This window comes from Ranitomeya imitator, chromosome 10, assembly GCF_032444005.1.
Source record: "Ranitomeya imitator isolate aRanImi1 chromosome 10, aRanImi1.pri, whole genome shotgun sequence".
Classification (NCBI taxonomy): Eukaryota; Metazoa; Chordata; class Amphibia; order Anura; family Dendrobatidae; genus Ranitomeya; species Ranitomeya imitator.
In genome coordinates, this window is record NC_091291.1 from 77,973,328 (window position 1) to 77,999,057 (window position 25,730).

Below are 25,730 nucleotides of genomic sequence, written 5' to 3' on the forward strand. Positions count from 1 at the left end.
TCATTCCTCATTTGTTTTGTTGTGTATTACCAGTTTTGGAAACATATTGCTTTAAGTTTCCGGTCTTGACGCTTTGATGTCTTCCTTGGTCTACCAGTATGTTTGCCTTTAACAACCTTTCCATGTTGTTTGTATTTGGTCCAGATTTTAGACACAGCTGACTGTGAACAACCAACATATTTGGAATATTGTGTGATGATTTACCCTCTTTTAGGAGATTGATAATCCTCTCCTTTGTTTCAATTGACATTTCTCGTATTGGAGCCATGATTCATGTTAGTCCACTTGGTGCAACAGCTCTCCAAGGTGTGATCACTCCTTTTTAGATACAGACTAACGAGCAGATCTAATTTGATGCAAGTGTTATTTTTGGGTATGAAAATTTACAGGGTGATTCCATAATGTTTTCCTCAGAATTTAGTGATTCCATAATTTTTCCCCTACACTTGGTTAAAAAATGTAACCATTACTGACTACCACATTTTTTGTTCTTGATTTATTTTAGTGTTTCTTAAAGCCAGAAAGTTGCCATTAGAAATGACTTTAGTTTTGTGTCATGTCTGTGATCTGCTTTTATTTCTACAAAATTAAACAACTGAATGAACATCCTCCAAGGCCGGTGATTCCATAATTGTTGCCAGGAGTTGTATTAGTGCTTCCCATTTCAGGAGAGATTGTGCAGTAATCTGAATACCTTATGATAAAAAACATTTTGTAATTTAGGACATGAAGAGAATAAATTAAACCCGGGCTCGAGCCATGCCAACACATCTCCTGCAGGAGTGAATAAATGTATATTACAGCCATTCATAGCTTAGAGATATATCATTGTGTAATGTGTTTTATGTGTTTATCACAATCCTTCTTGAAGTTAACGAGTTTTACAAGAAATTGAAAAGTAAGGATAAAGGGAAACTCTGTTGTTATTGTACAGAAATTCAATCTTGGCCTTCACTGTGCATTTAATGTTGTCAATCATAACTGTTATGTTTGGTCAGAAAGACTGGACCTGGTCTTGTAGGGACCATATGAACACATTCAGCAGCACATAAGGGAGATAAGGTAGATTAATCCAATAAGATATCAGGGTTATAGGAAGCCAACAGCATCATTACCTTCCGCTTTCTCTTACAGGCCCATCATAATATTTTTCTTCAAGTGATTTTCTAACTTGTCAGTACATTCTACGTACACTGTTATTTGGCTTTCTAATGCACAGATCTAGGCAGGTAAGGATTAGTATCTTCTAATCCCAGAGAGTAGGTGGATCCTCCAGATTGTAAATTCTATAGGAAAGGGCATTCAATGCCCAAAGTAATTTGAACAATTTTGGGTGGTGGAGAGTGTTCTGGTCTAGAGGTAAAATTGTGATCACACGATTGTGATACGGCCGGACTACACCGATAAAGCAGTTACAGCCGGTGACTGAGAAGAATCTGTGACGTCTCTGTATTTAATAGTTACTACTCACCTTGGTAGTCATATGAAGCAATCTCCTCTTTACACCGCTCATCACCCCTCACATATGTCTCTGTAGTATTAATATGGGTCAGATCTTCACCCTGAAACAAATATTGTAAACGTCACAGACAGATGGAGAAGTCACATCTATGGTCAGCTCTAATCCTCCCATCTCCACCGTTCTCATAACACAAGTATAAAATATAAAATACTGGTGGAAAAACAAGACTAAGCACAAGACCTTCACAGCCGGCTACACATCATAAGGGAGATCACATGACACCACCTCTCCATCTACCTGATGATCCTGAGGAATATTGGGATCTTCTTGTTTACAATCCTGTGGAAGAAGAGGACGGGGAAATCTCTCTGGTGTTGTCCTCTTACTGGATAGAACTGGAGGAAACACATACAGTGACTGAATGCATTCTTTACATACAGATAATTAAAGCCGGTGTGTATTTAGTCCTGTCTATTACCTGGCGATGTGAGGGGCTGAGGAACCTCCATCATGATGTCCTTGTACACATCTTTGTGTCCTTTTAAATACTCACACTCCTCCATGGAGAAATAGACAGCGACATCCTGACATCTTATAGGAACCTAAGAAATACAATAATGCCGTTATCCCCTGATCCCTTCATAGCATTACTGTATAATGTCCCAGCATTCCCAGCAGTGTCACCTCTCCGGTCAGCAGCTCAATCATCTTGTAGGTCAGTTCTAGGATCTTCTGGTCATTGATGTCCTCATGGTTTTGGGGAAGAAGTGGAGGTCTCGTGATTGGGGTTCCCCATCCCTCAGACACAGGGTCCTGACAGCACTCACTAGAGGTCTTCACTACTGTGTAATCCTGGTTATGGAGAGACACATTAATAAATCTCACTACACAACATTTCCAGAGTCCTCACCTCTCCAGTTCTGTTCATCTACTATTCCCAAAGATAATCATGTAATGTGACATCAGAATCTCTCACCTCTCTTGTAAGGCAGAAGAGGATCTCTAGGGTGAGGTGTAATATCCTCTCTGCCATCTTGTCTCTGTCCATATCCATAGTTGATTGGTAAATCAAGAAACTTTTCTTATATAGAAGATCTTCACGGACAGAATCAGATATTGTAGACACCTGAATGAGAAGAAGATGAGCCGATGTAACATCATAAAAATCCTGTGTAATAATACAATTAATGGAGATAATGAGGGAAATATTTCAGGAGATAGAAAGTGTATATGTTGTATTCTCTAGTCTTGTATGGACTGGAACATAAGTTGAATTGCTGACTAACATCTCCTCCATGCTCCAAATCACTGGCTATGTTACTCACTGCTTTGGCAAATGATTGGCTGAAGGAATCACAAATTTGTTGGGACTGACCAGGAAATACAGAGACTGGCGGGGACCCAAACAGCAATGGTTTTTGTACTATTTTACAACTTTCTGCTTTTTTACCATTATACTGTATAGTGTTTGGGGACCAAGAAAGGGGCACTGTACTATGAGAGCAATACATGTTTATTTAGTTCCCTTCTTTCATAGTTGGGTCATTTGTATCTATCAGAGGAAAAGGAACAAAACCATTGTGATTCTTATAAGGCAGCAACACAAAAACTCCCCAAATATAACATAATTATAACATCCCCACAATTTGTGAGTCTTCAGGGTGAATCGCTATCTAACCATTTGATTAGAGCTGATACTATTAAAGGGAACCTGTCACCCCCAAAATCGAAGATGAGCTAAGCCCACCATTATCAGGGGCTTATCTACAGCATTACAGAATGCTGTAGATAAGCCCCTGATGTATCCTGAAAGATGAGAAAAAGAGGTTAGATTATACTCACCTGGGCGGGCGGTCCAATCCGATGGGCGTCACGGTCTGGTCTGGGGCCTCCCATTTTCTTACGATGACGTCCTCTTCTTGTCTTCACGCTGCGGCTCCGGCGCAGGCGTACTTTGTCTGCCCTGTTGAGGTCAGAGAAAAGTACTGCAGTGCACAGATGCCAGGAAAGGTCAGAGAGGCCCGGCGCCTGCGCACTGCAGTACTTTGCTCTGCCCTCAATAGGGCAGACAAAGTACGCCTGCGCCAGAGCCACAGCCTGAAGACAAGAAGAGGACGTCATCGTAAGAACATGGGAGTCCCTGGACCGGACCGTGACGCCCATCGGACCAGAACAGAACCGCCCCTGGGTGAGTATAATCTAACCTCTTTTTCTCATCTTTCAGGATACATCGGGGGCTTAGCTACAGCATTACAGAATGCTGTAGATAAGCCCCTGATAATGGTGTGCTTAGCTCATCTTTCGATTTTGGGAGTGACAGGTTCCCTTTAAGCTAAAGTGACTAAACAGACTTTCTGTCACATCCATAAAGGGGCACTTTTCCGTGTTTGTCAGAACTGTCCGAGGATTATTAGAAGTGAGAGTCTCCCCCAATTAGAAGGGACACCTATGGATATTGGGGTCTTTACCTTCTACAGTTCTAGTGGGATTTACTCGGTAAAGTGCCTTGTGGTAAAGTGGACATTGGACAAATGTGACCATTAATTACCATCAGGCTGAAGGAACATCGCTCCTCTATTTGGCTCTATGGATCTAGGATGACATTTACTGTGACCCCTGCAAGAAAAGAATAAGAAAGAGCAGAACTTTGGCGAGACCACCATGGCCAGACATTTCTCTGAGATGGTGATAAAAGTTCTGATCTTCGATGGTCGGTGTTAGAAGAGGCGACCGCAGTGGATTCACGATCACAACGCAGGAAACAGAGACGAGTTCTGGATTTACTCCCTGGAATCACTTTCTCTCAAAGGTTTAAACGCCGTCTGTAACTTCAGGGTCTTTCTATGAAGCTTCTTCTCTGAATTTTCTTCCTCTGTTTTCTGCCGTATTTCTATTATTCTCCGGAATCAGGAATGTATTAAGTCCTAGAGAAAATGCGGAGAAAGAATCATTTCTAATTCTGTGTTTCCAGGATTCTTCTTGTGGGAATTGGCTGCGATATCCCCGGTGCAATATATTACTAGTATTAATGCGCCAGTAATGGGGAATCACCACATCCCTCCACCTGCAGAGCCGCACTCCACATAGAGAATAATGGAGCCTCCACCTCCACCTGCAGAGCCGCACACCACATATACGGCTGTTCTGTGCTCACAGGACCTGTGATGAGGTCACAGGAGGGGAGGAGTCAGGGGTCACATGATATCCGTAGTGAAGACGCTACATGGAAACTTCCTTCTCCTCAGTCAGTGACATTTCCGGCATTATTCGCCCTCACTACTGGCACAGTTACCCCCGCGCCGCCTTTTCTACACAGTTTTATGTGTGGAATGTAACCTGTGATTTCTCTGCCTGGAGACAAATACACTGCATGCAGAATTATTAGGCAAGTTGTATTTTAGAGGATAATTTTTATTATTGATCAACAACTATGTTCTCAATCAACCCAAACGACTCGTAAATATCAAAGCTTAATATTTTTGGAAGTTGGTGTTTTTTTTTTAGATTTGGCTATCTTAGGAGGATATCTGTTTGTGCAGGTAACTATTACTGTGCAGAATTATTATGCAAGTTCATAAAAACCAAATATATTCCCATCTCACTTGTTTATTTTCACCAGATAAACCAATATAACTGCACAAAATTTAGAAACATTTCTAACATGCAAAAACAAAACCCCAAAAAATTAGTGACCAATATAGTCATCTTTCTTTATGATGACACTCAGCAGCCTCCATCCATAGATTCTGTCAGTTGCTTGATCTGTTTATGATCAACATTGCGTGCAGCAGCCACCACAGCCTCCAGACACTGCTCCGAGAGGTGGACTGTTTTCCCTCCCTGTAGATCTCACATTTTATGAGGGACCACAGGTTCTCTATGGGGTTCAGATCAGATGAACAAGGGGGCCATGTCATTACTATTTCTTCTTTGAGACCTTTACTGGCCAGCCACGCTGTGGAGTAGTTGGAGGCATGTGATGGAGCATTGTCCTGCATGAAAATCATGTTTTTCTTGAACGATACTGACTTCTTCCTGTACCACTGCTTGAAGAAGTTGTCTTCCAGAAACTGGCAGTAGGTCTGGGAGTTGAGCTTCACTTCATCCTCAACCCGAAAAGGTCCCACAAGTTCATCTTTGATGATACCAGCCCATACTAGTACCGACCTCCACCTTGCTGGGGTCTGAGTCAGAGTGGAGCTCTCTGCCCTTTACTGATCCAGCCTTTGGCCCATTAAGAGTCACTCTCCATTCATCAGTCCAGAAAACCTTTGAAAAGTCAGTCTTAAGATATTTCTTGGCCCAGTCTTGACGTTTTATCTTATGTTTCTTGTCATTTTTTAGCCTTCCTTACCTTGGCCATGTCCCTGAGTATCACACACCTTGTGCTTTTTGTTACTCTAGTAACATTGCAGCTCTGAAATATGGCATAACTGGTGGCAAATGGCATCTTGGCAGCTTCACGCTTGATTTTCCTCAATTCATGGGCAGAAATTTTGCGCCTTTTTTGCCCAACACGCTTCTTGCGACCCTGTTGGCTATTTGCCATGAAACGCTTGATTGTTCGGTGATCACGCTTCAAAAGTTTGGCAATTTCAAGACTGCTTCATCCCTCTGCAAGACATCTCACAATTTTGGACTTTTCAGAGCCCGTCAAATCTCTCTTCTGACCCATTTTGCCAAAGGAAAGGAAGTTCCCTAATAATTAAGCACACCTTATATAGGGTTTTGATGTCATTAGACAACACCCCTCCTCATTACAGAGATGCACATCACCTGATTTACTTAAAGGGACTCTGTCACCTGAATTTGAAGGGAACAATTTTCAGCCATAGGGGCGGGGTTTTCGGGTGTTTGATTCACCCTTTCCTTACCCGCTGGCTGCATGCTGGCTGCAATATTGGATTGAAGTTCATTCTCTGTCCTCCGTAGTACATGCCTGCACAAGGCAATCTTATACTGGGTTATACTGCGTCTCGGGCTGTGCGTTATATACTGTGTGACGGGCTGTGCGTTATATACTGCGTCACAGGCTGTGCGTTATATACTGCATCACGGGCTGTGCGTTATATACTGCGTCACAGGCTGTGTTTTATATACTGCGTCACGGGCTGTGTGTTATATACTGCGTTAAGGGCTGTGCGTTATATACTGCGTCAAGGGCTATGGGTTATACTGCGTCTCGGGCTGTGCGTTATATACTGTGTGACGGGCTGTGCATTATATACTGCGTCACGGGCTGTGCGTTATATACTGCGTCACAGGCTGTGTTTTATATACTGCGGCTGTGTGTTATATACTGCGTTAAGGGCTGTGCGTTATATACTGTGTGACGGGCTGTGCGTTATATACTGCGTCACGGGCTGTGCGTTATATACTGCGTCACGGGCTGTGCGTTATATACTGCGTTAAGGGCTGTGCGTTATATACTGCGTCACAGGCTGTGTTTTATATACTGCGTCACGGGCTGTGTGTTATATACTGCATTAAGGGCTGTGCGTTATATACTGCGTCAAGGGCTATGGGTTATACTGCGTCTCGGGCTGTGCGTTATATACTGTGTGACGGGCTGTGCGTTATATACTGCGTCACGGGCTGTGTGTTATATACTGCGTCACGGGCTGTGTGTTATATACTGCATCACGGGCTGTGTGTTATATACTGCGTCACGGGCTGTGTGTTATGTACTGCGTCACAGGCTGTGTTTTATATACTGCGTCAGGGGCTGTGTGTTATATACTGCGTCACGGGCTGTGCATTAAATACTGTACCACGGGCTGTGCGTTATATACTGCATCATGGGCTGTGTGTTATATACTGCGTCACGGGCTGTGTGTTATATACTGCGTCACGGGCTGTGCGTTATATACTGCGTCAGTTAAATCTGGCATTGTACTATACTTTTTTATTTCTTATCTGTGCATCATGAATCGTGGTACAGTGGGGCAAAAAAGTATTTAGTCAGTCAGCAATAGTGCAAGTTCCACCATTTAAAAAGATGAGAGGCGTCTGTAATTTACATCATAGGTAGACCTCAACTATGGGAGACAAACTGAGAAAAAAAAATCCAGAAAATCACATTGTCTGTTTTTTTAACATTTTATTTGCATATTATGGTGGAAAATAAGTATTTGGTCAGACACAAACAATCAAGATTTCTGGCTCTCACAGACCTGTAACTTCTTCTTTAAGAGTCTCCTCTTTCCTCCACTCATTACCTGTAGTAATGGCACCTGTTTAAACTTGTTATCAGTATAAAAAGACACCTGTGCACACCCTCAAACAGTCTGACTCCAAACTCCACTATGGTGAAGACCAAAGAGCTGTCAAAGGACACCAGAAACAAAATTGTAGCCCTGCACCAGGCTGGGAAGACTGAATCTGCAATAGCCAACCAGCTTGGAGTGAAAAAATCAACAGTGGGAGCAATAATTAGAAAATGGAAGACATACAAGACCACTGATAATCTCCCTCGATCTGGGGCTCCACGCAAAATCCCACCCCGTGGGGTCAGAATGATCACAAGAACGGTGAGCAAAAATCCCAGAACCACGCGGGGGGACCCAGTGAATGAACTGCAGAGAGCTGGGACCAATGTAACAAGGCCTACCATAAGTAACACACTACGCCACCATGGACTCAGATCCTGCAGTGCCAGACGTGTCCCACTGCTTAAGCCAGTACATGTCCGGGCCCGTCTGAAGTTTGCTAGAGAGCATTTGGATGATCCAGAGGAGTTTTGGGAGAATGTCCTATGGTCTGATGAAACCAAACTGGAACTGTTTGGTAGAAACACAACTTGTCGTGTTTGGAGGAAAAAGAATACTGAGTTGCATCCATCAAACACCATACCTACTGTAAAGCATGGTGGTGGAAACATCATGCTTTGGGGCTGTTTCTCTGCAAAGGGGCCAGGACGACTGATCCAGGTACATGAAAGAATGAATGGGGCCATGTATCGTGAGATTTTGAGTGCAAACCTCCTTCCATCAGCAAGGGCATTTCAGATGAAAAGTGGCTGGGTCTTTCAACATGACAATGATCCAAAGCACACCGCCAGGGCAACGAAGGAGTGGCTTCGTAAGAAGCATTTCAAGGTCCTGGAGTGGCCTAGCCAGTCTCCAGATCTCAACCCTATAGAAAACCTTTGGAGGGAGTTGAAAGTCCGTGTTGCCAAGCGAAAAGCCAAAAACATCACTGCTCTAGAGGAGATCTGCATGGAGGAATGGGCCAACATACCAACAACAGTGTGTGGCAGCCTTGTGAAGACTTACAGAAAACGTTTGACCTCTGTCATTGCCAACAAAGGATATATTACAAAGTATTGAGATGAAATTTTGTTTCTGACCAAATACTTATTTTCCATCATAATATGCAAATAAAATGTTAAAAAAACAGACAATGTGATTTTCTGGATTTTTTTTTTCTCAGTTTGTCTCCCATAGTTGAGGTCTACCTATGATGTAAATTACAGACGCCTCTCATCTTTTTAAGTGGTGGATCTTGCACTATTGCTGACTGACTAAATACTTTTTTGCCCCACTGTATGTGTTAAGGGGGGGGGCCCACTGAGACTCATTCGCCCGGGGCCCTCAAAAACCTGGAGCCGGCCCTGGGGGTAACCACCGTTTGGGTGCATGGCAGAGCTCAGAAGGGAAGGAGCGCCATTTGGAATGTAGACTTAAATGGAATGGTCCTAAACAGTAGAAACCCCCCACAATTGACCCCATATTGGAACCTAGACCCCCCAAGGAACTTATCTAGTTGTGTTGTGAGAACTTTGAACCCCCAAGTATTTCACTACAGTTTATAACGCAGTGTTAGGGCTAGCGGAACGCACCAAATAATTAAATAGATATAATAATGGCAGCGGGAGGCGAGATAGAGTCAGAACAGGGGTGGCAGTGGACAAGGTTGCTGCTGCCAGCCTGAACAGCAACTGCGGTCACATCCACAGCTGAGGCTGTGCGCTCAAGAGCCGCCAACCTACCCTCCAGCTGCTGGATGTACTGCAAAGATTGCTGTTTGTCTGTCATTACTAGCCAGACCCTGGCGCTAGCATAATGTTAGGGCTTTTGCAGCCCGGGGTCCACCGTGCAGAGATGGAACCTGCTGCTAAGTAATGACGGACTACATGGCGGTACAATGAGGATACACACATGGGTTAACTTCACCCTGTATGAAGAAAGTGATCCCTGTTAAGTCACAGGGTTGCGGTACCGCACAGAGAGCGCAAGCAAGGAACCACGGAACTCTATCCCAGGACACAGGATTAGAGTTAGTGTAGACCTCTTGCGATCGACACCACAATTGGGGTATTAGAGGAAATATGCACAGAAGTGCATGCTGTGCCACACTAGCGGACACCACTAACCACCCAGACTTGGGTAAGGTAAGCGCTCTAATAGCGCACGGCGCTGCACTGGCGGTCACAGCAGTTAGACGCTGTTTTGTGTGTTAAAGCTGTGAGTTCAGCCGGGCGCTAGATTGCAGCCATACACCTTACGCGAACAGTCATACACAAGGGATGAGTTTTTTAAGGAACGACTTGCACTCATCAACACACACGATAACAATTGTATACTAGCGCATGGCCGTGCAGCCATGCGAGCCTTATATAGCTGCTGCAAGTAAAAGACCTTCCCAGAAGGACCAATGAGAGACTGCCATACCTGAGCATGTGACCCTAAATCTCCACTGAGAGATCTTGCCCTGGGCATGCTCAGTGTGTGCAAAGCAGGACTTAGTCCTAGCACCTACAGGACCAATGGATTTAGCTGCAGCATCTGACCATGTGACCCTCGATCTCCACTGAGAGATCTCACTCAGGGCATGCTCAGAACGAGAAAAGCAGGACTTAGTCCCAGAAAGACCTGCTCGCTGCTGAACATTGCTGGCTACAAGAACAGAGCCTGGAAGGGCAGTAGTAACCAGTCGTCCAGTATTAGCCTGAGCTAGATGCTTGGACCGACGTCTCCACTGAGCAGACTCCACTGCAGCTGGAGAAGAATGGGAGACCGCAGCGGAGATGGTTCGAGATTCCCCTTGTGCAGAGGCGGGAACTCGACACCTAACATTACCCCCCCTCCTAGGGCCCCCTCTTCCTTGGACCTCACTACGCTCAAAGGCCGCAATGAGCTGTGGAGCTCGAATGTGTTCAGCAGGCTCCCAGGACCTGTCCTCTGGGCCATAACCCTTCCAATCCACCAAATAGAATTTTTTGCCACGTACCACCTTGCACCCCAAAATAGAGTTCACCTCATAATCGTCTGTAGACGAACCCGATGTCCCGGCAGATGACTCGGAAAACCGGGACATGTATACGGGCTTCAAGAGGGACACATGAAAGGTGTCGGTGATACCCAGGCGTGGAGGAAGGGCCAGACGGTAGACCACAGGATTAAACTGTTCGAGGACCTTGAAGGGACCCAAGTAGCGAGGTGCAAACTTAGTGGACTCAATGTGCAGCCTGATGTTACGGGCGGAGAGCCACACCAAGTCGCCAGGAGTAAGAGTTGGAGCAGGGGCACCAATGTGCATCGGCGGAGGTCCTCATTCTCTCCTTGGAGACCCGAATGGCATCCTGAGTGCGGTCCCAAATGTCCCGTGCCTCCACAGCCCAGTCTGCCACTATGGAGTCAGCGGAAAACACAGACATGGGCACAGGGACACGCGGATGCTGGCCGTAATTTAGGAGGAATGGAGTCTGACCGGTGGAGTCGGCTACGGCGTTGTTAAGCGCAAACTCTGCCCATGGTAGCAAGGATGCCCAGTCATCCTGCCTGGCAGAAACAAAATGTCGTAAATATGTGACCAGGGTCTGGTTGGCTCTCTCAACCAACCCATTCGTCTTGGGATGATATGCCGAAGAGAGATTCAGCTCAATACTGAGTAAACGACAAAGCTCTCTCCAGAATCGAGACGCAAACTGCGGACCCCGGTCACTGACAATTTTGTCCGGCATACCGTGTAGGCAAAAGATATGCCTGATGAACAACGCTGCCAGAACCCATGCAGAAGGTAGCCGTGGAAGAGGCACCAAATGAACCATTTTGGAAAAATGGTCGGTGACCACCCAGATAATGGTACAGCTACGAGATTTGGGTAAGCCCACCACAAAGTCCATCCCGACCATTTCCCAGGGCCTGTCCGCCACTGGCAGGGGGTAAAGCAACCCAGCTGGCCGTTGCCGAGGAGACTTGTTCTTGGCGCAAGAGACACACGCCCGAACATAGTCTGTGACATCACGAGCCATATGCGGCCACCAGTATGTCCTCGCCAGTAACTCAGATGTCCTTTTGGACCCAAAATGTCCACCCACCCTGGACGAATGAGCCCAAGAGAGAACCTCCGGACGCAAACTGGATGGTACAAAAGTCTTGCCCAGAGGCACAGACTCTAGCAAAACCGGGGCCACAATTTTCAGGCTCTCGGTGGGGACAATAAGCCGAGGCTCCTCTTCCTCCTCCACAGATGATACAAAGGAGCGAGAGAGAGTGTCGGCACGAATGTTCTTCTCCCCGGAAAGAAAATGAAGGGTGAAATGAAACCGGGAGAAGAACAAGGACCATCTGGCCTGGCGAGAATTTAACCGCTGGGCTGTCTGCAGGTACACCAAATTCTTGTGATCTGTGAAGACTTGGAAGGGAAAAGGAGCGCCCTCCAAGAGATGTCTCCACTCCGAGAAGGCCAACTTCATGGCTAGCAACTCCTGTCCCCGATGGAATAATTCCTCTCTGCTGGTGAGAAGGTCTTAGAAAAGAAGAAGCAAGGATGCTTCCGACCTTGAGCATCCTTTTGGAAAAGGACTGCTCCAGCACCAACAGATGAGGCATCCACCTCCATTATAAATGGCTTATCTACATCGGGGCGATGTAGGATGGGAGCGCTAACGAAGTGAGACTTAATGGAGAGAAAGGCCTTGGACCACAGTTTGGGATTTGCTCCCTTTTTGGTGAGGGCAACCAAGGGAGCTACCAAAGTTGAGAAGTGTGGAATGAACTGGCGATAGTAATTAATGAACCCCATAAAGCGCTGCACCGCTTTAAGAGAATGGGGTTCCTGCCAGTCCATCACAACCTGTAGTTTGGCAGGATCCATAGCCAATCCCTGGGCGGAGATGATATAGCCTAGGAAAGGTAGGGACTCCTGCTTGAACACACACTTCTCCAACTTGGCATAGAGGGAGTTTGCCCGTAGGAGGTCGAAGACTTTGCAAACATCTCTCCGGTGGGAGTCAATATCTGGGAGTAGATGAGAATATCATCCAGATAGACTACGACCGAGGAGGAGAGCATATACTGGAAGATGTCGTTCACAAAGTCTTGGAAAACGGCTGGGGCATTACAGAGCCCGAAGGGCATCACCAGATATTCATAGTGCCCATCCCTGGTGTTAAAAGCCGTCTTCCATTCGTCCCCCTCACGGATGCGAATCAGGTTGTAAGCACCCCACAGATCTAATTTTGTAAATACCCTTGCTCCCTGAAGCCTATCAAAGAGCTCAGATATCAGGGTCAAAGGATACTTATTCTTAACGGTGATGGCGTTAAGACCCCTGTAATCTATGCATGGACGTAGTTCCCCATTCTTCTTCTGCACGAAGAAGAACCCAGCCCCTGCAGGTGACACTGACTTCCTAATGAATCCTCTTGCCAAATTTTCCTTGATGTACTGTGACATTGCCTCCGTCTCCGGGAGAGATAACGGATAGACTCCACCCCGGGGAGGCTCAGCACCAGGAAAGAGGTCAATAGGACAGTCATAGGGGCGGTGAGGCGGAAGGGTCTCCGCAGCTCTTTTGGAGAACACGTCTACATAGGGCCAATATTGCTTGGGGAGAGAGGATAGATCTGCGGGTACCTCAGTAGTAGCAACCTGAACACATTCCCTCTGACATCTACTCCCACAAGATTCACCCCATCCCAAAATTCTGCCTGTGGACCACTTAATATGAGGAGAGTGGTACCGAAGCCAAGGCATCCCCAACAGGACGTTGTGAATTCCCTCAGGAATGACAAGCAGAGATATAATCTCCTGATGAGATGGTGACATGGACAGAGTGAAAGGGATGGTCGGGTTTGTTATCTGTGATGGCAGTGTCGACCCATTTACCACTCGTACGGTCACTGGTTGAGCTAACATTACCAGGGGAATTGCGTGACGTTGGGCAAAGGCAGATGACATAAAATTGCTCTCCACCCCAGAATCCACGCAGAGCTCTACCGAGTGGGAAAATGAGCCTATAGTAATTGTCCCCTTATAGGACAATTTGGAGGCAAACATCGCCGTGTCTAGTGTACCTCCACCTACCACTAGACGCTGGCGCTTCCTCGACCGCTGGGGACATCTGGTGGCAAGATGTCCTGACTGCTGGCAAACATGACAAACCTGGAGTGCACGAGTGGTCCGGGACTTAGATCCCGCTCGTGACACTACCATAGGCTCATGGGACTCAGGGGCCTGGACTGGAGATTCCAAAGGTTTGGCGAAGGTAGGAGCCAGCCGAAACCTCTGCCTACACTGGGCTCGCTCTAACCTCCGCTCGTGAACACGGAGGTCAATATGAGTGGACACTGCTATTAACTCTTCCATTGTGGCTGGAATCTCCCTAGTGGCCAGAGCATCCTTCACGTGGTCAGCCAGCCCCCTCCAAAATATCGTAATAAGGGCTTTATCTGACCACCCCAGCTCAGATGCTAGTGTGCGAAAATGGACGGCAAAATGGCTGACCAAGGATGAGCCCTGAGTTAATGCCAACAGTTGGAGCGCCGTATCATGGGTGACACGAGGTCCTAAAAAGACCTGTTTCAGAGTGCTCAGAAACAACGGAGCATTCTGCACCACATGATCGCCGCGCTCCCACAGCGGCGTAGCCCACTCCAACGCCCTGTCCGACAGGAGAGACACAATAAATCCCACCTTAGCCTGCTCTGTGGGGAAACGTGCAGCCAGAAGCTCGAGATGAATAGAGCACTGACTCACGAAACCCCTACAAGATTTACTATCACCAGAAAATTTTTCTGGCACCAGGAGGCGAGATAGAGTCGGAACAGAGGTGGCAGTGGACAAGGTTGCTGCTGCCACCAGTCGTCCAGTATTAGCCTGAGCTAGACGCTGGGACCGACGTCTCTGTTGAGCAGACTCCACTGTGGCTGGAGAAGAATGGGAGACCGCAGCGGAGATAGTTCGAGATTCCCCCTGTGCAGAGGCGGGAACTCGACACCTAACACGCAGAGCCGTGAAAATAAAAAATTATTTTTGTCCCACAAAAATGTTTTTTTAGCCCCCCAAATTTTTATTTTCACAAGGGTAACAGGACAAATTGGACAACAACTGGGGTCCAATTTCTCTTGAGTACGCTGACACCCCATATGTTGGGGTAAACCCCTGTTTGGGCGCATGGGAGAGCTCGGAAGGGAAGGAGCACTGTTTTACTTTTTCAACGCAGAATTGTCTGTAATTGATATCTGTCGCCATGTCGCGTTTGGAGAGCCCTTATGTGCCTAAACAGTGGAAACCCCCAATTCTAACTAAAACCCTTACCCAAACACACCTCTAATCCCAAACCCAACCCTAACCACATCCCTAACTCCAACAAACCCCTAACCCTAATCCCAACCATAACCCTAACCACACCCCTAACCCTAATTCCAACCGTAAATTTAATCCTAACCCTAGCCCTAACCCTAATGGGAAAATGGAAATAAATACATTTTATTAATTTTTTTATTTTTCCCTAACTAACCGGTGATGAAGGGGGGTTTGATTTACTTTTATAGCAGGTTTATTAGCGGATTTTTATGATAGGCAGTTGTCACACACTAAAAAAAGCTTTTTATTGCAAAAAATATTTTTTTTTGCGTTACCACATTTTGAGAGCCATAATTTTTCCATATTTTGGTCCACAGAGTCATGTGAGGTCTTGTTTTTTGCGGGACGAGTTGACGTTTTTATTGGTTACATTTTTCGGCACGTAACTTTTTTTATCGCTTTTTATTCCGATTTTTGTGAGGCAGTATGACTAAATACCAGCTATTCATGAATTTCTTTTGGGGGGGCGTTTATACCGTTCCGCGTTTGGTAAAATGGATAAAGCAGTTATATTCTTTGGGTCAGTACGATTACAGCGATACCTCATTTAGATTATTTTTTTATGTTTTGGTGCTTTTATACGATAAAAACTATTTTATAGAAGAAAGAGTTACTTTTGCATCGCTTTATTCTGAGGACTATAACTTTTTTATTTTTTCACTGATGAAGCGGTATGGTGGCTTGTTTTTTGTGGGACAAGATGACGTTTTCAACAACGGTCTGTCTTTTTGATTGCGTGTTATTCCAATTTTTGTTCGGCGATATGATAATAAATGGTTGTTTTTTGCCTCTTTTTTTTGCTTTTTTGCGGTGTTCACTGAAGGGGTTAACTAGTGGGATAGTTTTATAGGTCGGGTCTTTACGGACGCGGTGATACTAAATATGTGTACTTTTATTGTTTTGGGTTTTTTATTTAAAGGAATGTATTTATGGGAACTATATATATATATTTTTTTATTTTTATTTTTATTTAGGAATTTTTTTATTTTTTTTTTACACATCTGAATATTTTTTTTTTCACTTTATAACATTGCCTCAGGGGGGACATCATGCTATAGTGAAAGATCGCTGATCTGACACTTTGAAGAGCACTGTGTCAGATCAGCGATCTGACGTGCACTGCTCCTGGCTTACCAGCGCTTGCTCCGAGCAGACGCTTGGTAAGACACCTCCCTGCAGGACCCGGATGCAGCCCCGTGGCCATTTTGGATCCGGGGCCTGCAGGGAGGAGACGCTCGGTACAAGGTGAGCACATCACCTTGTACCGAGGGTCTCAGGGAATCCCGCAGGGAGCCCCCTCCCTGTGCGATGCTTCCCTATGCTCCCGGAACGCTGCGATTATGTTTGAGCACAGTGTGCCGGGGCGGTCCGTGTCCGCTCCCGGCACACAGTGCCAGATGTCAGCTACAATAGTCAGCTGACACCCGTCCGCGCTCCCTCCGTGAGCGCGGCCGATAGCTATAATGTACTATCCCGTTGGTGGGCATACGGGCCCACCCCACCTCAACGGGATAGTACGTCTAAAGTCAGAGAGGGGTTAATATGCTTGGATACAGCACTATGTGAACAGACCGCTTCTTTAGCAATGACCTTACCCTCCTTGTGGAGTATCTCAATGACTGCCTTATAGACAGATGTCAAGTCAGCAGTCTTCCCCATGATTGTGGAGCCTACTGACACAGAATAAGGGACCTTTTTAATTGCTTAGGAAGCCTTTGCAGGTGTTTTTTTGTTAACTATTCTAATTTACTGAGATAATGACTTTGGTGTTTTCATTGGCTGTACATCATAATTATCAACATAAACAGAAATAAACACTTGAAATAGATCAGTTTGTAATGACTACAGTGGGACAAAAAAGTATTTAGTCAGTCAGCAATAGTGCAAGTTCCACCACTTAAAAAGATGAGAGGCGTCTGTAATTTACATCATAGGTAGACCTCAACTATGGGAGACAAACTGAGAAAAAAAAATCCAGAAAATCACATTGTCTGTTTTTTTAACATTTTATTTGCATATTATGGTGGAAAATAAGTATTTGGTCAGAAACAAACAATCAAGATTTCTGGCTCTCACAGACCTGTAACTTCTTCTTTAAGAGTCTCCTCTTTCCTCCACTCATTACCTCTAGTAATGGCACCTGTTTAAACTTGTTATCAGTATAAAAAGACACCTGTGCACACCCTCAAACAGTCTGACTCCAAACTCCACTATGGTGAAGACCAAAGAGCTGTCAAAGGACACCAGAAACAAAATGGTAGCCCTGCACCAGGCTGGGAGGACTGAATCTGCAATAGCCAACCAGCTTGGAGTGAAGAAATCAACAGTGGGAGCAATAATTAGAAAATGGAAGACATACAAGACCACTGATAATCTCCCTCGATCTGGGGCTCCACGCAAAATCCCACCCCGTGGGGTCAGAATGATCACAAGAACGGTGAGCAAAAATCCCAGAACCACGCGAGGGGACCTAGTGAATGAACTGCAGAGAGCTGGGACCAATGTAACAAGGCCTACCATAAGTAACACACTACGCCACCATGGACTCAGATCCTGCAGTGCCAGACGTGTCCCACTGCTTAAGCCAGTACATGTCCGGGCCCGTCTGAAGTTTGCTAAAGAGCATTTGGATGATCCAGAGGAGTTTTAGGAGAATGTCCTATGGTCTGACGAAACCAAACTGGAACTGTTTGGTAGAAACACAACTTGTCGTGTTTGGAGGAAAAGGAATACTGAGTTGCATCCATCAAACACCATACCTACTGTAAAGCATGGTGGTGGAAACATCATGCTTTGGGGCTGTTTCCCTGCAAAGGGGCCAGGACGACTGATCCGGGTACATGAAAGAATGAATGGGGCCATGTATCGTGAGATTTTGAGTGCAAACCTCCTTCCATCAGCAAGGGCATTGAAGATGAAACGTGGCTGGGTCTTTCAACATGACAATGATCCAAAGCACATCGCCAGGGCAACGAATGAGTGGCTTCGTAAGAAGCATTTCAAGGTCCTGGAGTGGCCTAGCCAGTCTCCAGATCTCAACCCTATAGAAAACCTTTGGAGGGAGTTGAAAGTCCGTGTTGCCAAGCGAAAAGCCAAAAACATCACTGCTCTAGAGGAGATCTGCATGGAGGAATGGGCCAACATACCAACAACAGTGTGTGGCAACCTTGTGAAGACTTACAGAAAACGTTTGACCTCTGTCATTGCCAACAAAGGATATATTACAAAGTATTGAGATGAAATTTTGTTTCTGACCAAATACTTATTTTCCACCATAATATGCAAATAAATTGTTAAAAAAGCAGACAATGTGATTTTCTGGATTTTTTTTTCTCAGTTTGTCTCCCATAGTTGAGGTCTACCTATGATGTAAATTACAGACGCCTCTCATCTTTTTAAGTGGTGGAACTTGCACTATTGCTGACTGACTAAATACTTTTTTGCCCCACTGTATATATTATGAGTTTCACTTTTTGTATTTGAAGAACTGAAATAAATGAACTTTTTGATGATATTCTAATTTAGTGAGAAACACTTGTACGTCCTCCAAGTTGCGCTGACTGGTACACTGCAGGGGGTTGATGCAATAAGTAATCAGCCGGCATTCCACAAATTAACATACAAGGGTCAACGGACATTATCACATGAAAAGAGGTCTCATGTCCCTTGACCTTGACCTACTGAACAAAGGAACAGTATGTCTGGCATAATTAAGAATAATTCACCCCCGCACCAGTGTCCAGTTTGAGACAGTGTCGCCACAGCCACCATCTTTCTTTTTACCAAAAAGAAAAATCCAAAAGCTACTGGCGAGGAGGGAGAACGGATATGACTCTTCCGTAAACTTTCATGTACATATTCTATCATGGCAGTACATTCAGGTCTCGATAAATTATAAAGACATACTTTATGTAATTTGGCATTAGGGACAAGATCGGTAGCACAATCATAAGGAAGATAAGGAGGTAAAATCTATGCCTGTTTTTCCAAGAACACACCTCTGAAGTCCTTCAGGTACCCCAGCAGACCTTCCAGACCAGTAGAGCAAATTTTTACAGAACTGAAATATTTCTTATGACAATTGAGGCTTCACTTAACAATATCCTTCCAACCCCATACAATAACAGGATTGTGAATACAAAGCCATGGAAGCCTCAATTCCAATCCAGTGTCACCTTTTCATATCTGATTGTGGCCTAGGGACACCTTGAGTGACACCTCTGCTGCCCTGTGGGATCTGAAGAGTGAAGGACTATCAGTTTTGTGACAGTCCAACCATCTAATCTGATACTACGGTGTGCTGTGTTGTCAGCATTGTGATTGACAGCCCAGTTGCTCAATCTCATCTAGCCTGTGAGCATGTCCATAGGTGTCTCCTGTCTTTCGTTATTTTCTATTTACCTGGGTAGCTTCCTGAATTCAGTGCAAGTTGTAGCTTTGCTTAAGTTGGGTGTGCGCTTGCTGTGTCTGATAGCTTGATCTTTTTGCTTACCTTGCATTTGTTGTGACTATTTGTGTGGATTGTCCCTTCTGCTTTTGACACTTTCTGATTTCACGCATCTGTCTGACCCCTTGGACTTGGCCTCCGTCTATCCATTGTTGGTCTTGACATGCCCTCCTGGCATTTGACCCAGATCTGTTACCTTACCTCACCTTTGTCTTACTCCTCTGTACTATGAGATCTCTAATATAACTACCCTGTGTCATGGCTTACCCATGAGTAGTCACTCAGCATTACACCCAGCAGGTTAATTGTCCAACACATAGCAAGAGATGAACTCAGAATGAAGTATTCCCACTCTAAGTGTGAATTCCACAATTACCTGCTCGACAAGATTCTGGAGTAACGGAGTCCTGTTAATATCAAACGTTTGAATAGGTCTATCCAATCTAACTGTCCCTAATCCTAATTTCAGAACCAGTCCAGAATCAATGACGTTCACGGCAGACTCACAGCCAATGACGGCTAACGCAGATAACCAAAGTAGTTCCACTTTTAGCAGTATTTTGTCTGAGTAGTAAAATGGTACCTGGGAATCTTGGTGACCTCCTCAATAATCACCCAGACTTAGAAATTTCCCGATGGCTTTCTCGCTTGAGGACGTGCCGAGCAGTCCTTAAGGAAATGTCAAAGTGACCACAATAAAGGCAGAGTCTGAGGTCACGCCGACACCTCTTCTCAGCGGTCTGAGTGCTGGCAGCTCTAACCTTCATTGGTTCCATTTCAAGTACATGGATGGACTGATGAATGACCAAAATACAGTCACTCATCACGTCAATCCCACATTCTTAGCCTCCCCCAGGAACAAGGTAGAGTATGCAGAGCCAGAGCATTCTTGACAGTATCCGAGAGGTCTCCGTGGAACTGGCACATGAGAGCTGCATCATTCCACAGCGCTTCAGTGGAACACTGCCAGAACTCAGAACTATAATCCTCAGCAGTGCAGACCCCCTGTGTCAGGTCCAAGATTCTTGCCTCCACGACCTAGATTCTGTGTGTTTTGTCATAGATCATCACTAAGGGGTCAAAAAATTTGTTAACAGAAGACCGTTCTGGGGCTAGAGGGAGCAAAGAAAATGCCCAAGTTTGAGGTCCCGTCACAGTAGGGACATGATTATTCTCACCCACTGGAACTCATTCCCAAAAGATCGGGATCTTAAGATAGAAAATAGTCTACAGCTCTCCCTGAATACCCTAAACTCGTCTTTCTGCCAAGAAAGTTTATCAGGTATTGCCACTACTGGTTCGGAGGGAGACTAGCTACATAGTGGAGAACTTTGGGAAGCACCCATAGTACTAGAAAACTGACCCTGCAGCTGGAACTGTGAAGATTCTAGCTTCTGATACTCCATAGCCAGATCCTGGACCATCTCAGTCAAATTCACCACATGATCACAAAATGCACAAACTGGACCCATTGGTGGGGGAAAAAAAGTATATGCCAGATGTAATGTGATGCTAGTGACTACTCATGGACAGGCCATGAGGCAGAGTACTCAAACGTTCCAGAGTCAGATACCAAGAGAGCATGTAGTAAACTAAAGAGAAAATACAAAGGTAAAGTTAGGTCACAATCTGATGTCAGAACTCCAGGAAGACAGCGGATCAGAGCAAAGTCCAAGGTCAGGCAGCAAAACATCAACAAACAGAGCATAGAAATACAAGACAAACTTCTGAGCAGATACTATGTCTGGCAAAGGCCTGGGACTGACAGCTCAGCTAAGTAAGTGTGAAATCACCTGTAACAGGGAACACCTTAAAGAAGCTGAGCACCAGATTGGATGACTGTGCTGTCCGTCACCGCATTTAAGACACACTGAGTGGAGGAATCATGACACTTTGTTGTTTATTAAAAGTTGATTTCCATAGAAAACATTTCCCACATTAAGAACATGAAAAATGCTTCTTCCCTGTGTGATTTCTCTGGTGCTTATCTAAATATGATTTCTGGTTAAAACATTTCCCACATTCTGAACAGGAAAAAGGCTTCTCTCCTGTGTGAATTCTCTGGTGCCTGAGATAATTTGATTTCTCTGTAAAATATTTCCCACATTCTGAACAGGCAAAAGGCTTCTCCCCTGTGTGGATTCTCTGGTGCTTATCCAAATATGATTTCTGGCTAAAACATTTCCCACATTCTGAACAGGCAAAAGGCTTCACCCCTGTGTGAGTTCTCTGGTGGCTATCAAGATGCGCTTTCCGGTTAAAATATTTCCCACATTCTGAACAGAAAAAAGGCTTCTCCCCTGTGTGAATTCGTCGATGTGTAACAAGAGTTGATTTCTCTGTAAAATATTTCCCACATTCTGAACAGCAAAAAGACTTCTCCCCTGTGTGAGTTCTACGGTGCTTAACAAAATGTGATTTCTGTGTAAAACATTTCCCACATTCTGAACAGGAAAAAGGCTTCTCCCCTGTGTGAGTTCTCTGGTGCTTAATAAAATCAGATTTCACTGCAAAACATTTCCCACATTCTGAACAGGAAAAAGGCTTCTCTCCTGTGTGAGTTCTCTGGTGACTAACAAGATTTGATTTCTGCGTAAAATATTTCCCACATTCTGAACAGGAAAAAGGCTTCTCTCCTGTGTGAGCTCTCTGGTGACTAACAAGATTTGATTTTTGGTTAAAACATTTCCCACACTTGTAACAAGAAAATATATTCTCAGCTGTGTGAATAATTTCTTGATGTTTAAGAAAAGACATTTCGATGGGAAAACGGTTTCCATATTCTGAACGTTGAAATAACTTTTTTGCTTTAGGAGTAGTTTGTTTTTTAATTCTTATTTTGTGACTTTGATTTTCCTTAGTAGTCTGCAATGAATCAGAGGTTAGGCCTTGTTTCAAAGGATCAGATGACAGGTCTTTGCTTTGAAGGGATGATGGTATATCTGGAGTAGTGGCATTCACGTCAATTGTATCCTGTGGGATCTCAAGATCATTCGATTTAAAAATTAAGGATGTCAGCTGTCCCTCTGATCTCCTGGTACAATCATCTGCCAAGAATAAAACAAATTATTTTTTTTAGTAAAATATCCTTGAATATTATATTTTTGAACATTGCTACTTAAACTGTAAGAAAAATGGCAAGTTATGTAAAATATTTTATTATTCACCAAGACACTGACAGTTCAGTCTAATAGAAAAAATCATAGGATGACCGTGGTGTTCAACTGCTTGTTCATACTACCTCACAAATATAAAATTAAAAAAACACCAAAAAATGTTATGTAGGCAAAAAAGCTACAAATAAAAACTTCTCATCTCACAAAAAACAAGTCCCAATCAGGTTGATCATCTGTCAATGGAAAAACAGTGGTGTCCACATTATCGAAACGCAACATAGCTTCCATAAACCAATCCAGCAATATTCGCTTTCCCAAAGTCAAATCTTCCCCTCGCTTCTGAGCCTTGCAGTGCAACCAAACCACATTTCGTTTCCAAGCATTTGGCATTACTATAATGAGAAGAACTCATTTCATTTACGGTAAGTGTGTCTGCTGGAGCACAATCTGAGTGCTACATGTTGGACAGTAAAATGGCACATTTGCAATTTTCACTCTCCAACATCCACTGCGTGCTAATTTACACATAGATTAATTCAATAAGGCTAATAATTTCCAAAATGGAGTCACTTTATGAGAATTTCTACTGTTCTGATTTTCTGACATTTTGTCATATTAGGGCTTCTGCAAATGGTGTGTCTTTTTCCTCTGGAGTCCGCTCCTTCGCAGTCTGCTTCTGTCACCAGGTGCTGCCTTATGCCTTTTGCAGGCAGCGCTGGTGATGAAGGAGACGTTAGAACCAGAAACTATGTGCGGCACAGGCTCTGTCCAGCCAGTACGGTGAAGGTGCATGGGATCACTAGAACCATCCAGTCTGGCATTATGGGCTCCTTCTCACTTGCGTAAAATACGTCCGAGTCTCGCAGGTTAAAACCCGGCTCTGCCGCCGGCACTCCAGAGTGGAGCGTGCGGCCGCACAGCAATACATGGAGCTGCACGCTCCGCTCTGGAGTGCCGGCGGCAGAACCGGGTTTTAACCTGCGAGACTCGGACGTATGTTATGCAAGTGAGAAGGAGCCCTATGGGTGTGTTCTGTGCAGCTCAACAATTCTGCTCCCTGTCTGATCCTACTAAAGCTCAAAAGCATATTGCCAAAAGTTGCCAGATCCAGCCTTGTTTTCCTCTGGGCTCAGCTCCCGGCTCGAGCATTTGTTGACTGTTGTGACCCTGACTCATTTACTGACTACTCGTGTCTTCTATTTTTGTATTTTCTTTGCACTTCAGGTTCTGACCTAACTACCTGACTATTCTTCTTCCCATCTCGCACCACAGAACAGCAGGTAACACCATGGCCCAAGCCTAGGGGTCTCTGTGTCAGATCCACGTAGAGGGTTTCAAGGATGAAGGATAGGGCAATCCCTGAGATTTGGAAAGCAGAGTTGATAGCGCCAAGCCTGTTCATGGTAGCCATCTTTTGAGCTATCAGTGCTCCCATTACATTGTGCCTGCAAACTATTCCAAAGAAATCTGCATATAAAATTATCACCACAAAGTGATACACATCAGATTTGAAAAATAGGTCCTGATTAGGAACAAAAAAACAGGCTGTGGGAGGTGGTTATATTAGGGTATTTTGGGAATTAACAACTGTAGTTAAAAACTGAGTGTAAAGAATATTGAAGATATAATTTCATACTAATCGTTTGTATTTATAAAATCCCCTTCAGTGTGCAGCTAGCGCAGCAGGGGGAAGTCAAGCCTCAAAGGGCTATGAGTGACTAATCTCACAACTTGAGTAAACTCAAAGCAGAACAAGAGGCTTGCTGCCATGTGGTCTAAACTACATTGTTGAGTCAGCTATGATTACATAAGGACTTATGGAGATCTTATACATCCTAGCCGTACATTGTGTATATTTCCGAGATCCCAAGAACATGGTGAGCGCCCGGCTGGGTCTCAATCCATTCTAGCACCCAGGGGTATGGAGATACATAGAACATCCAAAGCTGTGTTTGGTCTTAACATGTAGTGGGGGCCCGGTTGGAACAGATAGTGCCAGAACCGCCGCCCTAGGACCGTCCAGAAAGGAGTTATGATCTTTCATAGGTTTTGGCGTTTGAAGCTGCAGAGACAAGGGGAGGGGATTTAGGTTCAGCCCAGAGGGCAGGAAGGGAGTGACCCAAAGGGGATAAAGGCTAGTATATGGTCATGTGGTCTTACTCTGTGATGCATGTGGTCCACTTAGAAAGTGGGGGGGTGCGTCAAGTAACTTGCTGAGAAGGGAACAAGGAGACAGCTGGCAGCCCATGCCCTCTGTGGCTCAGCGCACCCATGATCTAACATCACCCATTAATTGATATATATTCTGCTAATATATCTTTTATCCTACTATTGTTTGTATTTGCATATCTGACCATGGTATATGTGCAATCATCGTGTATATAATGTATAGTCTAGTGTGCTCTTAAGGCAAATTAAATATGTTAATAAACTTTGGGCTGTTCTTTTATCTCCATCCATGAATCCACAAGTCTGTTCCACGGTTTAACTTCCCATGCTACTGGGGCTGGTTTCTATCACAATATAATACTGTTAACAGACTGGGCTTATATCTAATGAGGAGCTGGTGGCAATTCCATTGGGCTGGCAGGGCTCTGGTTCATTGGTGCTAGTGAAAGGAGTCTGTCAGGGTTGTGAGCGAATGTGGTGACACATCAGTGACTGCGTGGGCCACATCCTCAGACTGTGTGTGTGTGTGTGTGTATAAAACTGAGCCAAGCTGACCTTATTTGTCCCCAGGGGGTGCAGAACGTCACATTAGTGCCAGTGAGTAGACCATACCACGTGATCTCGCTGACATAGCAGTGACGTCAGGCGTGGTGGCGAGGTGCCGGTTTGTCACATGAGGTGGCAGCCATGAAACCAGGGCTTGAGCCATGCCAACACATCTGCTGCAGGCGTGAATAAATGTTTATTTCAGCTATCAGCCACGCACGCTTAGAGATATATTATGGCACAGGTGTAATGTTTGTTATGCAATTAAATACAATCCTCCTTGAAGTTAGTCAATTTAAAAAAAAATGAAAAGTCAAGATAAAGGGAAACTCTGTCATTGTACAAAAATTGACACTTGACCCTCACTGCACATTTAATGTTGTCGATCATAAAAGTGA

The 25,730-nt window shown here is 44.8% G+C and overlaps 1 pseudogene; it reads right to left on the bottom strand.

Moving 5' to 3' along the window:
* Nucleotides 1–25,730, bottom strand: part of LOC138652206 (zinc finger protein 84-like) — a 77,934-nt pseudogene that overhangs the window by 25,995 nt on the left and 26,209 nt on the right.